Below are 14862 nucleotides of genomic sequence, written 5' to 3'. Positions count from 1 at the left end.
CCCGACCCCCAGGGGATGGACGAACGTTTGCAAACGTACGCGGAAATCGCCGTGCACTACAGGTTAGGCAGGCGTCTAATGCCACCACCAGATCCAAACTTAACCAATAGAGAGGCCATCGCCTGGCGACGATTACAGGCCGGAAATTTTGTTAACCCTGTCTGGTTATTTCAAACCACGTTAGACGATAAAAAAGGTGACAAATGTAAGACCTGCGGAGCGAGGGGGACCCTCGATCATATAATTTGGCAATGCCCTGGATCCCCGGGTGCTGAGGACAATATTAAGAGTAGAGAAGCCTGGGAGGCCCTTCTGCGAAGCGAGGTCCCCGCCGACCAGAAATGAGCTGTCCGCCTGGCGGCTGAAGCCGCGAAGAGACAATGTATCTTCGCCAGTCTTTAGTCGCGGAGGTCCCGTCCCCCGTCCCCTAGGCCTGCGTGCCAGGGACGGGGAGTAGGGGGCCTCCTACATCGGTGGAAATAAAAGTTCATATCAATCAATCCCCTCTATGAATCACCGGCTCAAGAAAAAAAAGACAGAAAGAAATTTTCTTTCCCCTTTTCCGTCGTGTATATCGATAATTACGTGGTGCCCTTTAGCTCTCACACACTGAGTGCCGAGTAGGCCGGAAGTCCAGTGAACGAGAGAGTTAGAAGCGATAAAGGATAGGGGTATTACTTGCCGAAACGGCCTCGTCTAACCGGCGCAAAAAAAAAAAAAAACATTCACAGGGGCGCATAATTCCTTTTGTGCGTTGACAGTGCGATACCCTTAGAAGCTGTTAATGTGTTTATCGGAAGGGGCGTCGCTTCGATCTGGTGACGTCTCTTCTTTCCAATGGGCTCCAATCCTCCCCGTCCGGTGACGTCACTTTATTCCAGCCAAAGGGAATGCTCCGGCCTGGTGACGCCATTTCCCTCCGGCCAATCAGCGCGGCGAAATTTAACTCACGCCGTGACACTGTCTGCACGATAAGGCTTCTAATGCTGTCGCATTCCGCCAACCAGCAGCTCACCACTGCGTAGGCGCACTTGCCTGTTGCTGTAGTTCACGCGCCAAAAGTTGCTCTTGGTGCGGGGGCCGGCCAGGTCTCCCACTGGTGGGTGCACCTTGACGAACCATCCTTGGAACAGTGCGTGGCGTATAGAGCTCTGCGACAGTGGACACAGGAGCACATTTTAAACAGGTGGCCGCCGCTCTCATAGGTACAGACGTGTCGACACACTTGTCGACAGAGCACTGGAGCGGTGCGGTGTGTTTGCGGCATTCGTCACCGCCTGCCGAGCTCGATGGGGGTTTTCAGAAACACGACAAGCCGGGATTCATGCGAACGTTCATGCCCGATATGGTATGTTTCCAGCGCTACGCCACTCTCAAGTACCGCCAGTGCGCACCGGTGCGCCGTTCGTGCCCCCCTTGACAGGTGTGTGGGAACGTCTCTACTACCTTCATCGTGGTTAGCGGGAACACGGTAGCAAGCGGCCTCGCTTACTACCAGTGTAATATAGCGGCGCCGCAAGAAACCAGTGCATATGTGCTCAGTGCATGTTAGGCGCAAGCTGCGCTGCTTCCTGGTGGTCCAGTTAAAATGCGCTAAAGGCACGCAAACCCATGTGCTCTCGTGTTCTCGCTAACCAAGATAGCACAACCAGTATACAGAACAGCCATTCAGTCAGCGTGCAATCGATGGTTTGGTTTGGTTTTATGGTGTTTAACGTCCCAAAGCGACTCGGGCTGTGAGGGACGCCGTAGTGAAGGGTTCCGAATATTTCGGCCACCTGGGCATCACTAATGTGCACTGACACCGCACTGTACACGGGCCTCTAGAATTTTCGAATTTAAATCGGCCCGTATCTATAGATTACCGTCTTCTAGTGAAAAATAGGTAACTTTCGCTGGAAACGGATCCTCTGTTAGCTAGGAAAGATAAAAAATTAAATACAAATGTCACTGACCGTGGCCATTTTCAAACCGAAACTGTGACAAAGTCAGCGCTTTTATTTTCCAGATCTCACGAATCTAGGCTAAACAGTCACGCACATCTAGCAGGCAATACTGAAGTTCTGTTCATAACTGACGATAACAGTGTTAACCTTTTAATAGAGCAGCGAGAAAAAAGTTCCTTTTTTACATCCACTTTTCTCAACGAAAAGACCGTCCTTTGCTGCCCAACAAAGTTCAGTATGTCCACGAACAGGATTGTAATTGATTGTTGCAGGGAGCCGAAAATCCGTCTAGAATTTTTTTTCTGGTTGAATGCCAAGGGGTTCAGGTATGTTTTGGTCATCGAGTCAGCACTTTCTTCACAGTTCTTATCGCTGTTACTTGTGCACAAACCACGCGTTAAATTTCTCGTTTACCAACCCACAAGTCACTGTTCTTCGCGTCATACTTAAGATCTTATGGTATATAGATCATCCGAAATTAGTTTACTCAAGTTTCATATTGCAATTTTGATTTCCTAGGTTGTGCACATCTCTCTTTATTCCCTGGTTCCCTGCCCCCCCCCCCCCCCCCCGCAAACACACTGCAGTTTTTGTTTGTTTATTGTTCCAAGCCTTCTGGCAAACCGCACGGTCACTAAAACTACACTGAATGTCCGCAAGACGTCTCAAGTGTCGTCAGCCCATCCAACGGTTATGTCAGTAAAAATCTTCAACTCCGTCTTGAAGCTTCGCTCACCTTCCAGGACGTCACCTCTCTGGCGCTCATGAACTTGAAATAGGGATACCTGTTCCTGTAAAATGGGGGAGCACCAAAGCGGGAGAATGATGGCAATGCGACACACGGGAACATTATATTAGGACAGATGTCTCTCAACGCCAATGCACGCGCTGGTATACATCGAAGTTTCATGTTTTTTTTTTCTACGGAAGGAGACGGATGCTGTGTCTGCCGCCTCCCATCGTCTTAGCTGCATAGATGGTCTCATTCCCTTTAATTCATACAGAGCCGTCGATTCTTTGTTTAGAAGTTCTTTAATATTTAACCTCATAGAACAAGACTTGTGATATTCACTTTTAGATCACGATGATTTATTTCATGCCAAGTGCGGTTTAAGCCACGATGGCGAACAGGAAAGAGGGGTCACAGCTGGGGCCCCACAGCAGCCAGACACGCACTTGGGGATCGAACCCAACAGTGCGAACCTAAGTGGACAAGTCTACGTTGAGTGCAGTTTGAGAATAAGGACCTGAAAGCATACGTTTTCCCTGTGGTCCACCTGTGCGAGAGCCGCAGCCCCTAGAAAACCGTTGAGCCCTCGCCAGTACCGGAATCCGAACCCTGTACGGCCTACGCACGAGGGGATGCTTCTACGGCGAAGCGACCAGCACTCGCTGCAAACTGCGTCGCACAATGCAACGAATAACACCCCAAGTCGAATTGCAGCGAACTGGGTTTTGCATTTCCCTTCAAATGCTTCACGTACATCGCTTCTAAAGAAGAGACTTGGGTATTATAAGGCAGCAGGCTTAAGTTTGTGAAGCATGCAAAACACTGCTGCATAGCGCGGGCTGGTGCACTAACCCTAAATGGGGTCTTAAGACAAGAAGAAAGCTTGTGCCGGTATACTCATTAACTTGAAGTACTTTTTCACAGTCCTCTATGTCTATGAGAAGGAGACTGGTCGAACAACTGGGATTCCGAACCCGAACGCCTTCTTAAGTTTGCGTTTCACGCTGGTTACACGAAATACGCGTTAAAGGACCAGCTAAGACAAAAAGGTTCGACAGACAGCACACCGCTCCTTGTTTCCAATGACGGGGATAAGCCCAGGCACAGTCGTCGTCAGCCTTATGTAGTGCACCAGACGAGTGTGCAGCAGACAATAAATACTCGTATTAGAAAGCATGCAGCTGCTGTTCTTTACGTAAAGTGATTGTTCCCGCCTGACTTGCAGGGCACAACTTCCGCGATTGTTTCTCCTCAAGAACCTAGCAGCTGTAGGAAGGTGTCAGTTTGCATGCAGGGTAGTAGCGCCCTACACAAGGCTGACTCAGACTGAACAGCCTAAACAATTTTAAAGCACCAGTATAAATGGAGGAACACCAATGTGACCTAAAAAAGAACAAAAAAGTGACTTCTAACGCTCTAGCAGAGCACAATCAAGACACGGGCCACTGGATTGACTGGGATTCCGCACGGATACTTAGAGGGTAAAGCTGTTATCTACCCGCCTACTGAAGGAATCATTACGCATCCAAATGACAAGCGAAGCGATGAACAGGGCGCGGGGAAATCTCCCCGAGATAGACATGCGCTTTGTACGCAACACCGAATCCTCATAAGCGAACAAGGGACCCGTAGCAGTGCCGAAGCATCAATGTGTTTATGTTTTGTATGCCGTTCTTTTCCGCTGTGACCTCGGCGAGTGCTGTTTTCTTCAATATGCTGAATTTCCCTCGCCGGACAGGTTTCCGTCGAATCCTCAACTACCAGTATAATCGTTGACTTAACAGCGTGTACTCACGGTATGAGAAAAGAAGCAGTCTCCAAAGGACAGAATGAAAGCTGAAACTGAATGGCATGTGTTTTAGTTTTTATTCTGCCATTTAATGAGCCCTTTCCTCGACACACAAAATTTCGTCGAACCCTGGACTTAACGCAGTTCCTTGTTTCTAGTTAAGCAGTTTTATAATGTATGGGGGTTAACGTCCAAAAGCGACTATGGTTGTGAGGGACGCCGTAGTGAAGGGCGCCAGAAACTTTGGCCACCTGGGGTTCTTTAATGTGCACTGACACCGCATAGCACACGAGGCTCTAGAATTTCAACTGCATCGAAATTCGACCCGCCGCGGCCGAGATTGATTCCTAGTTAAAAAACTTCAGCACACACAGAATTCCTCTGGGCCTCAAAATCTTGACCCGCGGGCTCCTAGCCAACCTATTTGACAACGGGTCCCGAACGCTGTTTATTTTTTCCCTTTCACTATGAGAAAGGTGCCTGTACCATTCCAGTGCAAGCAGCGGTCAAAGGCGTCCTGCGCAGGCCCCAGGCTCACAGCTCCGAACAGGACGGTTGCTTAAGACAGCGTCCTATGCCCCGGTATACATCTACCACAAAGAGAACAAGGTAGGGGAAAACCTCGGGGTGCGTAGCAACGTTTCGACAAGAATACTCGCCTTCGTCTGGGCAATGAAAGGACCTCTTGTTGAAATGTTGCCAAGCACCCCGAGGCTTGCCCCTCCATTGTTCACTTTGGGATTATCAAGAACCATCTGCGCAACCTCTCTCGATCATGGACTGGTACACATCTGGCAAATGAACCGGCTTTTAATGGATCACAAGTGTTGTTACTGCAGCCGCTGCTCGCACTCAAGCCGGATGTAGCTTTGTTGGCTCAGTGCCACTGAACTCACGTTAGAGCGAACTCGTTTAAACTTCATCGAACTCTCAAAACTCCATTGATCCCGTCAACTCTCAACTGAATCACGAGCCACCTTTGCAGGCTGATGGTGTTCGGAACTGGTATTGTCCCCGTAAGGACAGAGCGGGGTTTACGGAGCCTCCTCCAAGCGCACACCCCTGCAGAAGACGGGCGCCGGGCCGGGGGTGGCTTGTACCCATTTTTACCGGTGGGTGTTCGGCGGTGGGTTTCTAACCAACCACCTCCCGCAGCCGAGGCGGACGACCAAGCCTCTAGGCCACGACTGCGGATGTCTCCACAACCCCATCCTCTCCCAAAGAAAGAGAGCGAAGAACTCACTGGAGCGCCTTGTACACATGCTGTACACGGAGCGCCCTTTGCGGACTTTCGTGGATCGCCTGTGCCACCAGCTGAACCAGTTTTCCCGGAGGCCTGCGAACTTCAGTGCCAGCAGGGAGCAGCTCGGCCAGGGGACCCGGAGGGAGTTGGGGCACCTTGCACTTGTCTTCGAGGCTCGCTATCTTCCGAGTGCTTCTGGAACGCTTGCCGGCCGCTGAAGAAGCTGCCCGGCCACGCCAGGCGATGGCGCGGTTAGAGTTCACTTCAAGCCTTAGCCGAATTGTTTCCACACACGCGAAAAGCAGCCAAGCATTGCGCGTGGCGCTCCTTCTGTCAACCAAAAGAGCCCTTCTTAGTTTGTCAATCTGCCTCATTCAATAGCCGGATTCAAGTGGGGCGGAGAGCGCGCATCACAAATCTGGCCCTGTCTACAGAAGGACAGATGTGACACATTGCAGGCATTGAAATGCTGGGCCAACGGTACACTCTGAACAGGAAGGAGTAGAAAGGGAGTAAGCTGTCCTTCACTGCACTCCCTTTTGTAAAAAGCTGCGCACTTGTAGACAGATTACCCCCGTTCACTCCACTATGGTATGCGCCATCTGAAGCATCTATTTCGATCTGAAGTTCGAGATATGAAGTTTTGGTTAGAATTTTTTTTCTCTCTCTTATTAGATAACAGGCGTACAACTCGGTCTGAAGAGCTGATGATACTGAACGCCGTTATTTGCTAGACAAACTCGGCATTGCGGCCGTAATTTTCTTCCTATACGAGGGGGTACCCAAAAGAAACCGGACTAAATTTTTTTGTCTGCAAAGCTTCTGTGGTACCGCGTTTTGCCACTAGGAGCGCATAGAACGAACATTCCAGAGTCAGTAAGCCGAGTGCCGTCGTTGAAGGAGGTCAGACTAGTTTAGGCAGAGTTTTAGAGTGACGACTGTTTTGTGTGAATGTCGTTTTTGCAATGGCTGATTTTTGTGAACAGCGTGCGCCGGTGAAATTCTGATTTTTGCTCGGAAAAAATTTGAATGGAAACTCTTGAAATATTAATAAAGACGTACAAGGACGATGCTATGGGGACAACTCAAGTGTTTCTGAATCGAATCTTCAATCAAAGGAACAATCATGCCAATGGAAAACTTCAAATTCACCTCGCCTCAAGAAAGCGCGTCAGGTGAAACCAAACCTCAAAACAATGCTGATTTGTTTTTTCGACGTGAGAGAAGTCGTCCATTGAGAATTTGTTGCGCAGGGTCAGACAGTTAGCCAGGCTTTCTACTTGGATGTTTTGAAAAGATTGCGCAACAGTGTGCGGTGGAAGCGGCCAGATTTGTGGCGGTCGGGTGACTGGTTTTTCCATCATGGCAATGCCACTGCTCACACAGCCCTGTATCTACGACAATTTTGGACCAAAAATGGCATGACCCCTATTCCTGAACCCTCATACTCTCCCGACCTTGCCCCGTGCTACTTCCTTTGTTTCCTAGAATGAAAAAATAGGTGAATGGAAAGCGTTTCGCTGATGTTGCTGAGGTGAAGAAAAAAACGACGGAGGCACTGTCAAGCACCACAAAAGATGAATTTAAACAATGTTTTGAAAAATGGAATGAAAGATTCGACAAGCGTATCATTGCAAGTGGGGAATACTTTGAAGGAGATTGAAGGTCTGTGCTTAAAATGTGAACAAATAAGTTCAAACAAAAATAAGTCCGGTTTCTTTTGGGTACCCCCTCGTACATTCGCTAAAGCAGACAAGTTTTCGTTCTTTCGACCCACGGTAACAAACTGGAACGGGATAGCCAAAGAGAAAAAAAATAAAAACAGAGGACACAAAAAATAGCCAACCAAAGGCTGGGTTTCACGCCATGCGATGCTGGATTTACGGAAAATCCGGCAGAATGCCAGATTTACAAGAACACAATTGTCGATCCCTTTGCGAAACGTGGGCAGCGGCAGTGAAGTTGCCCGGGCACAAGTCCAGTCAGTACAGGGTCGGTCAAAAGATTCAGGCCACGGGGTCTGCTTTTGCGCCGCTTGGCGCGACATTTACGTCACTGTCGAAGCCCAGTGGAGCAGGAGGAGCATCATTCTTGCCTCACAGAACATTGTTAGTTATTAATGGAGGTGTTACGGGCCCGACTCGACCGGTTCAAGACAGGCTCTGTTGCCCGTAGAAAGCATCCAAGTCATGCGGCAAAGCCGCAGAGCGAGACAAGCTTTCCGATGGCTTTCACTCGGTATATTTATATAAATCAGCAGCGTCAACGATAAAGCATGGGGGAATGAGATAGTGGATGGTCATAGCTCGGTGATCTTCCCGTCCGAGTAGCGCCGTATAGCGTCTCCTGCAAACGTGAAATGTGGCTTGGCCGCATGACTTCGATGCCTTCTGCGGCAACTTGGCAGGCCTACGCCCAACTCTAGGTACTTATAATACAGTAACTCTAATGACCACGAAAGCTGTGTTCTAAAGCTGGTACATGTCTCTCTCACCGCGGCGTCGCTTCGCGGCGTCCGAATCACCGTGATTGTACTCACGGGCGGTGCTGCTCGGCAGGGGCGACTGCCTCTCCCTGGATGTGACAACCGTGGTGAGGTCCGGCTGAATGCTCTCGACGTAATTTTCGGCCACCTCATCCATTTCTTCTTCGTTGAACTGCATGTAGGACACATGTAGGCCTTGCAGCCTAGGTTACTTACATGAATCCACGAACAAAAACTGCAACGTCACAACAGGCCGAGACGGGAAAGGCCCGGCCAAGCTGGTTAGGCTGGCGGAGGATTTCGTGAACGAAGCAGAAGCACAACCAGCGAGACATTGGTGACGGACTGCTTTAGTTTCGAACTGACCACCCGTTGACTGTAGGAACGGCGCGCAGTACCCACCTCCTCCTCCCGTATTAAACCCGCCGGAGCTGCGATAGGGGGCGCGAATTTTTTTCCCGCCTTCTCGAGGAATCGTCTGCCTGTAATTCAGCTGTAGTTTCAGGTTGTGGTTAAGAGAGTTGCCTTTCTAAAGGAGGCCTCCTGCAAAAATGTTTTTCGACACTCTATAAACTCTCCATAAAGTTTTGCCTGTAAACTCTATAGCCTTTCTACAGAGAAACCCTATAGACTAGTCTACAGGCAAATCAAATCCTACAGACGGTCTAAAATTAATCTGTAGATATATGGCCACGCACTTTTGGTAGAATTTTTTATACGGTGTCTATAGACTACGAATAAACAAAAATAAATAACTAAAGGATGGCAGTAGAGCCTATAAAATACCATTTTTTTATAAGGACTAACCGATGAGCGCTTTTTTGCTGCAAGAATGGAGACTGAGCAGAGGTATCAGCGAAATTCGCATGCGTGGCAGAACCGCTACCGATATTCTACACGTATAACAACGACCATGCGCGGGGAGTAAACCGAAGGCCGCCATAACATCAGCGGATCGTTTCGTGAGCGTTCAGCAAATACCGTGATGCACCTTCTGTAGGGCTGCTTTGTTTTACACCGTCGGTTCAGGCAGCGCTTTGATTGTCCACACTTATATCAGTCCTTGGCTATGCGCGCTGCCCGAACCAGCAAACACCGAAAGCCTCAACACCTTTCACGGAATGCCAACCGAATAAACTTGCCTTTCCTTGGTCGCTCATTCAGAAACAACGGCAAATCAGAAGCACAATGAACGTGAACAGCCACTGCGAGCTGAACGTGAACAGACACTGCAAGTAATCGCCCAGTACTCGATGGCCTCCAGCAAAAGCAACAGCGTCAAGAATACGCAGCTCACTGGGTCTGCTTCCACTCGTGAAATGTGGCTCGTTCTGCACCTTCAGCGTTTTAAATGTCTCCAAGGAACTCACGTTCTCACTAGTTCCTACCTTAGGAACTCCCAAAGGTATTAGAGGGCCCCACTACACGTCTTAGGTGCCCCAGAGCTGCGCATTTTCGACAAAGGCTATATATGCTATTGCAGCCGTACGCGAGATGGAGGAATGCCGTTCGGCTCGTCACCTCTGCCGGCAGCTCCTCCTCGTTGGCGGCGCTGTCGACCTCCATCGCGGCCCCTGGCGGTGGTGGCTGAGCCTCGGCCGAGGGGCCTGGATCCTCTCTCGTCGCCCTCGTGGGGGCGCGATCCCGGCCACGACGTGGTCGTTCCTCGCCGAATTCATCAGCATCGTCTCTGGCTTCTTGCTTGCAGGCCCTCTCTGGACGTTCTGCGTTGATTGGTGGGATAGCAGGTGTTGGTTTACGGGGCACTTGACCCTGCGCGCTCTACACTCTAAACACGAATACGCCTAGACGGCAGTTAAAAGGGAAGTAAGCTGTCCTCTAGGATGCGCTAGAGGACAGCTTACTCCCTTTTTATTCCTTTTCTGTTTTCAGCGCAGTTTTCATCATCCATTTGTATATCTATTTCGCCATTTACGAGTTCGAAAGGCATGACTTGTATGAAAATGATGCCTGCTGCCTGGCTGCCGTGGTCGTCGCTAGGCCTATAGCCTGTTTAGCAAGCGGCGGGCGCTTCGGAAGTCGCCTGCGCTATAATAAAAGGCCTACTTTTCACAAATAGCTGTAGTGTTAACAGAATCATCTCACAATAAAAAAATAGTATGGTCAATCTCCTCGACGCCTTCGGCAGCGGAGCTAGCGGGCGCCAGGCGAGCCGGACCCCAACGTCGCACCAGCGGCAGCTGCTAGGCGCGGTTGTGGCAAGAAATTTGCTCATATCAGTTCCAGCTGCTCAGTATTGGTCAGTGATCCTCAAAAATGACACTTTTTTCACATTTTTTGTCCCATGGTTTATTATTTACGTCGAGAACACTCTTTAGCTCGCTTTTATGACGTCGGCAGACGGTATCCAGGCTGACCTACCGGCCGGCAGACTCGGCGTACTTCACGTCCGCACAAGAAAATACAAAACAGCCATGCTACCAGAAAGGATGCTTTCTAGATTCGAGGCACGATAGCATGACTGTGCTAAAAGTGGATCTTTCGGCAACGACACTGCCTGCGGCAACGCCGGCCGACGACCTGCGCACTGGTCCCAGACTGTCCTAGTCGTCGCTAGGCCTAGCTGCTTTCGCATCGACTCCGCAGCTGAGGGCGCTTCGGGACTGGCCAGCGCTCAGAAACGTGCTCCGCTCGGCACCCCTTTACTGTCAACTCGTCCCATAATAAAATATATGTTCGATTTCCACGACGTCTTCAGCAACAGAGCTAGCAGACGGCAGGCGAACCGCACCAGGTAGCAGCAGCACAAAACCGGCTATGGGATGAAATTTGCTTGCATCGCAGTCATCACTTCTACCAGGAACTTGGTATTTGCCAACGATCGTCAGGAACGATGCATTTTTGATATACATATATCCCAGGGTTTGCTATGAACGTGAACAAACAATACTATCGCGTTCTTCAGACGCCGGCGTTCGGCACGAAGACTGGCGCAGGCCGCCCGGCTCCAAGGAGTGCGTCCTATGTCATCATGACGCTGCCGCTCTCCGCGCTCGCATTGGCTGCCGCTTCCCGTCGTTGTTGCTGCCGCGAGCGGCCCGCCGTTGACTTCTAGCAGGCTGGACGCAGGCAACGAGCTGCAATCGGACGTTGCGACGCTGTTCGCAACGGCGCGCCGCAAACCGAGCGAGTGGCGGTTAGCAGCAAACGCGGCTCGCTGGTGCGTCGACTGCGCTCACGCGACTGTGCTGCTCCGCTCATCGTACGTCACTGTATTTTGGTACGACGTCACTAAAACTTTAATTTTTCTACTCCCCTTGTGACGTCATGGTTGATGGCGCTAGCGATGGCTCTAGATCGTGAGAGTGAGTATTTAGGAAATCTTTGGAACCGAATTAAAATATTTTTTAAACGTTTGTTGCGTCCAACACCTGGCTGTGAGCGCCCTTGCATACATAGGAATCCCATAGCAGGCTTTTCATAGCTTCAAAATTTGGTGTCTCCACCCCTTTAAGGACATTGAAATGCTGGGCCAACGGTACGCTCTGAACAGGAAGGAGTAGAAAGAGAGCGAGCTGTCCTTCACCACACTCCTTTTACAAAAGGGTGTGCGCTAGTAGCTAGCTTATCGCCATTTACTCTCCTATAGGTGCATTCCTGCTTAGAGAGTGTGCAGCATCCATAAACGCCACAACTGCGTAAAGCAACGACAGTACCATGCAAAAATAGTGTAAAACAACATCCATGTACTAAAACTTGTAACCAGTCAGAGTGTAATAAGCGATCAGAAGTTCTAAATAGAAAGTCTAGGTTGCAATTTTTTTTCTCTTTCATTAGATAATAGGCATACAACTCGGTCAGAAGAGCTCATGATACTGAACGCCGTTATTTGCTAGACAAACTCGGCATCCCGGCCCTAACTTTCTAGCTCTACATTCGCTAAAGATGACAAGTTTTCGTTCTTTCGACCCACAGTAACAAACTATAATGAGATAGCACTTCCCCGTGATGTCTAACCAGATCGTGCTCTTAGTGCCTTTCAGAGCGTAAGCTCTATGTCACGACCAAAGCTCCAAAAGACGATTCGTCACTGAAGCCTTGACCTTGAATAAATAAACAGTGAAAATAAATTTTACCGCGACTGAGATTCGAACCCGTGCGGCGCGAACAAAACAGCTTCGCTGCCAACTGCGCGAGAGCACGGTGCTATCACCGCTCTTTTTTGTTGCAAAATCAACACTACTCGAGCTCGGCTCGTCGCGTATGCTCGTGGCGGTGGGGCTACCAAACGTCCTTGAGGGTTTGTTGCCTAGCAACCGCTTCAGCGGCGCTCCAGCAGTTGCGCGAGAGGTTGCTCGGGAAGAGCAACATGGGTCGCAAAAATTCAGGGGGGCACTTCGTTGACCTAAAGTGCGGTGAGCCGAAAGCCTTAATCGCTCTGTTGCTGCTTGTGTCACTGATGCGTTGTTAAGATGTTAGGCTTCGCCTCTACGAGCGAAACGCGAAAGCGTCTTGCAACGCTGCCAGGGAGTCCATAGAACGCCATCGCCCGTTCGGTTCTACGCCTTGCTCGTCGGTAAATTGGCTTTTCAGGAAAGGAAATGTATCTGTCTCGCATATATGGGTGGATACCTAAACCTCGCCGTAACGGGAAGGGAGGAATATGTGAGAGGACGAAGACACCGTATTCACTAGACGCGCCTTTGTTCATTCCAAACCATCGCGCTGGCATGGCGGAGTGGTAGCGTGCTCGTCTCGCACTCCGGAGGTCGGGGTACGATTCCCGAACTCGACCAATTTCCTACTCGGTTTTATTTATTTATCTCGCCTGACTAGAAGGGTTAATTAGGCTAATTGGGTAATTAAGCAATTAACTAAACTAAGTCCCACTTACTTGGGGCATCACTATACGATCCCTTTAATTGGTTGCATGGTTACTAGCCAAAGTACAATTGGCCCCGTTTGAAATTTGCGCACTGTGACGTCACGGCCATTTAGACCAATTGAAACGCGTGACATTTCTGTCGACAACACCTGCTTACAACGATGAGGCATTAAAGGCTTTCGCCTTAAAATCCTGACGGGTGGCTGGGATGGAAAGCGCCACCAGCCAGTGCAGTGGCGGATCATTTAACCGCTGTTCCACTGCTCTGGTCGTGGTATGTGAGGACTCGCCGCCATCTATGAATCTTAAGTAGGAATTACCAATTCAGCATACACGGGTATTAACCCACTAATGATAGCATGCCACACCCCTATGGCGGAGTTTAAGTGCCCCCTCCAATTTTGGCAGCGTTGGCTGCGGTGGTGAACTTGCCCGCGCGTGCACACGATTTTAGTTTGCGTGGCTACCGCGGCGAGGAGCATGGCGCTGAACATTCTAAAATTCAGCTTCTAATTCTGAACGTTTGGCACACAGCACAGATTTTCAGTGTCAGTCATAACCAGTCGACGGGGGTGTAGAAACTATTGTACAGGCATGTGCAGTGCATCTGAAACAGCATGTGCTATCACTATCTCCGTACTCGCGCAGAATGTGACCTATAGATGGCGCCAGTTGTTGTTGACCACTACACTTACTAAAGTACAGGGTCGGTCAAAATTTTCAGGCCGCAGGGTCTGCTTTTGAGCCGCTTGGCAGGACATTTACGTCACCGTCGAAGTCCAGTGGAGCAGAAGCATCATTCTCATCTCACAGAACATTGTTTGAGTTGTAGGGCGTAAGCTGCTCGGAGATCCTCAGAGAAGACAAGACGTCTGTGCTGTTCAACCGTTTATTCTCTGAGTAACGGAGCTGCGTCGGGGAGCGCGGGAGGCGCGCCCCGCCGCTGAAAGAAGGAAAAGGGAGGAGGAGGAAAGAGCGCGCCAGATGCGGGGGCGCGCGGGGTGCGGTCTGGTTCCTTTGAAGGGACGCCGCAGACTTCGACCGCAACGGCGTTCACCTCACGTTGCCGGAGGCGTAGGGAAGAAGCACGCGTAAGTTGTGCCGGCGAGGGCTGGCGCCATGGCTGGCGCACTACACGGCTCTCCCCCGAGAGAGGAAGCCAAGGCGACGAACGATTTACTTCTTTGGGCAGCTGGGATGCCAGTGGACGCGACGAGCCGGAGGAGCTTGCTGCCGGTCGGAAATGAATGGGGCTTTCGCAAGTGCAGGCGCCGAAACGCAAGAGACTGGGGCCTCGATGTACGCTGGCTTGAGTCGATCGAGGGCCACTGCATCTCGCGTTCCGTTCAAGTCTACCAGGAAAGTGGAAGGACGGCGCTCAAGGACGCGGAAGGGGACGAGATAATGTGGTTCGAGGGAACCACGCACAGGGCCGTAACGCACGAAAACATGGGTTGCTGTCTTTAAGTCTGGAGTCACGTACACAGTGCGTTGGTGTTCTCGCGTCGGCTGTGGTTGAAGGTGGAGGAGGATATGCCGGAGCCTGTCGACGTATTCACTTGCTGTGGACGGGACGGCGGGTTTCGCGCTTTCCAAGAAATCGGCTGGAAGACGAAGGGAGGTTCCATAAACAAGCTCGGCACAGGCGCACGAAAGGTCCTCTTTGAAGGCAGATCGGATTCCGAGCAGCGTGAGCGGAAGAGCATCGAGCCACTTGGCGGGGGGGGGGCGTGCGCCGTAAGTGCTGCTTTGAGGTGCCGATGGAAACGCTCTACGAGTCCATTTGTTTGTGGATGGTAAGATGCAGTCCGTAGCCGTGCTGC

Source organism: Amblyomma mixtum, chromosome 3, assembly GCF_055824585.1.
Source record: "Amblyomma mixtum isolate Tamu chromosome 3, ASM5582458v1, whole genome shotgun sequence".
NCBI lineage: Eukaryota > Metazoa > Arthropoda > Arachnida > Ixodida > Ixodidae > Amblyomma > Amblyomma mixtum.
Note: the sequence above shows the minus strand (reverse complement) of the source record.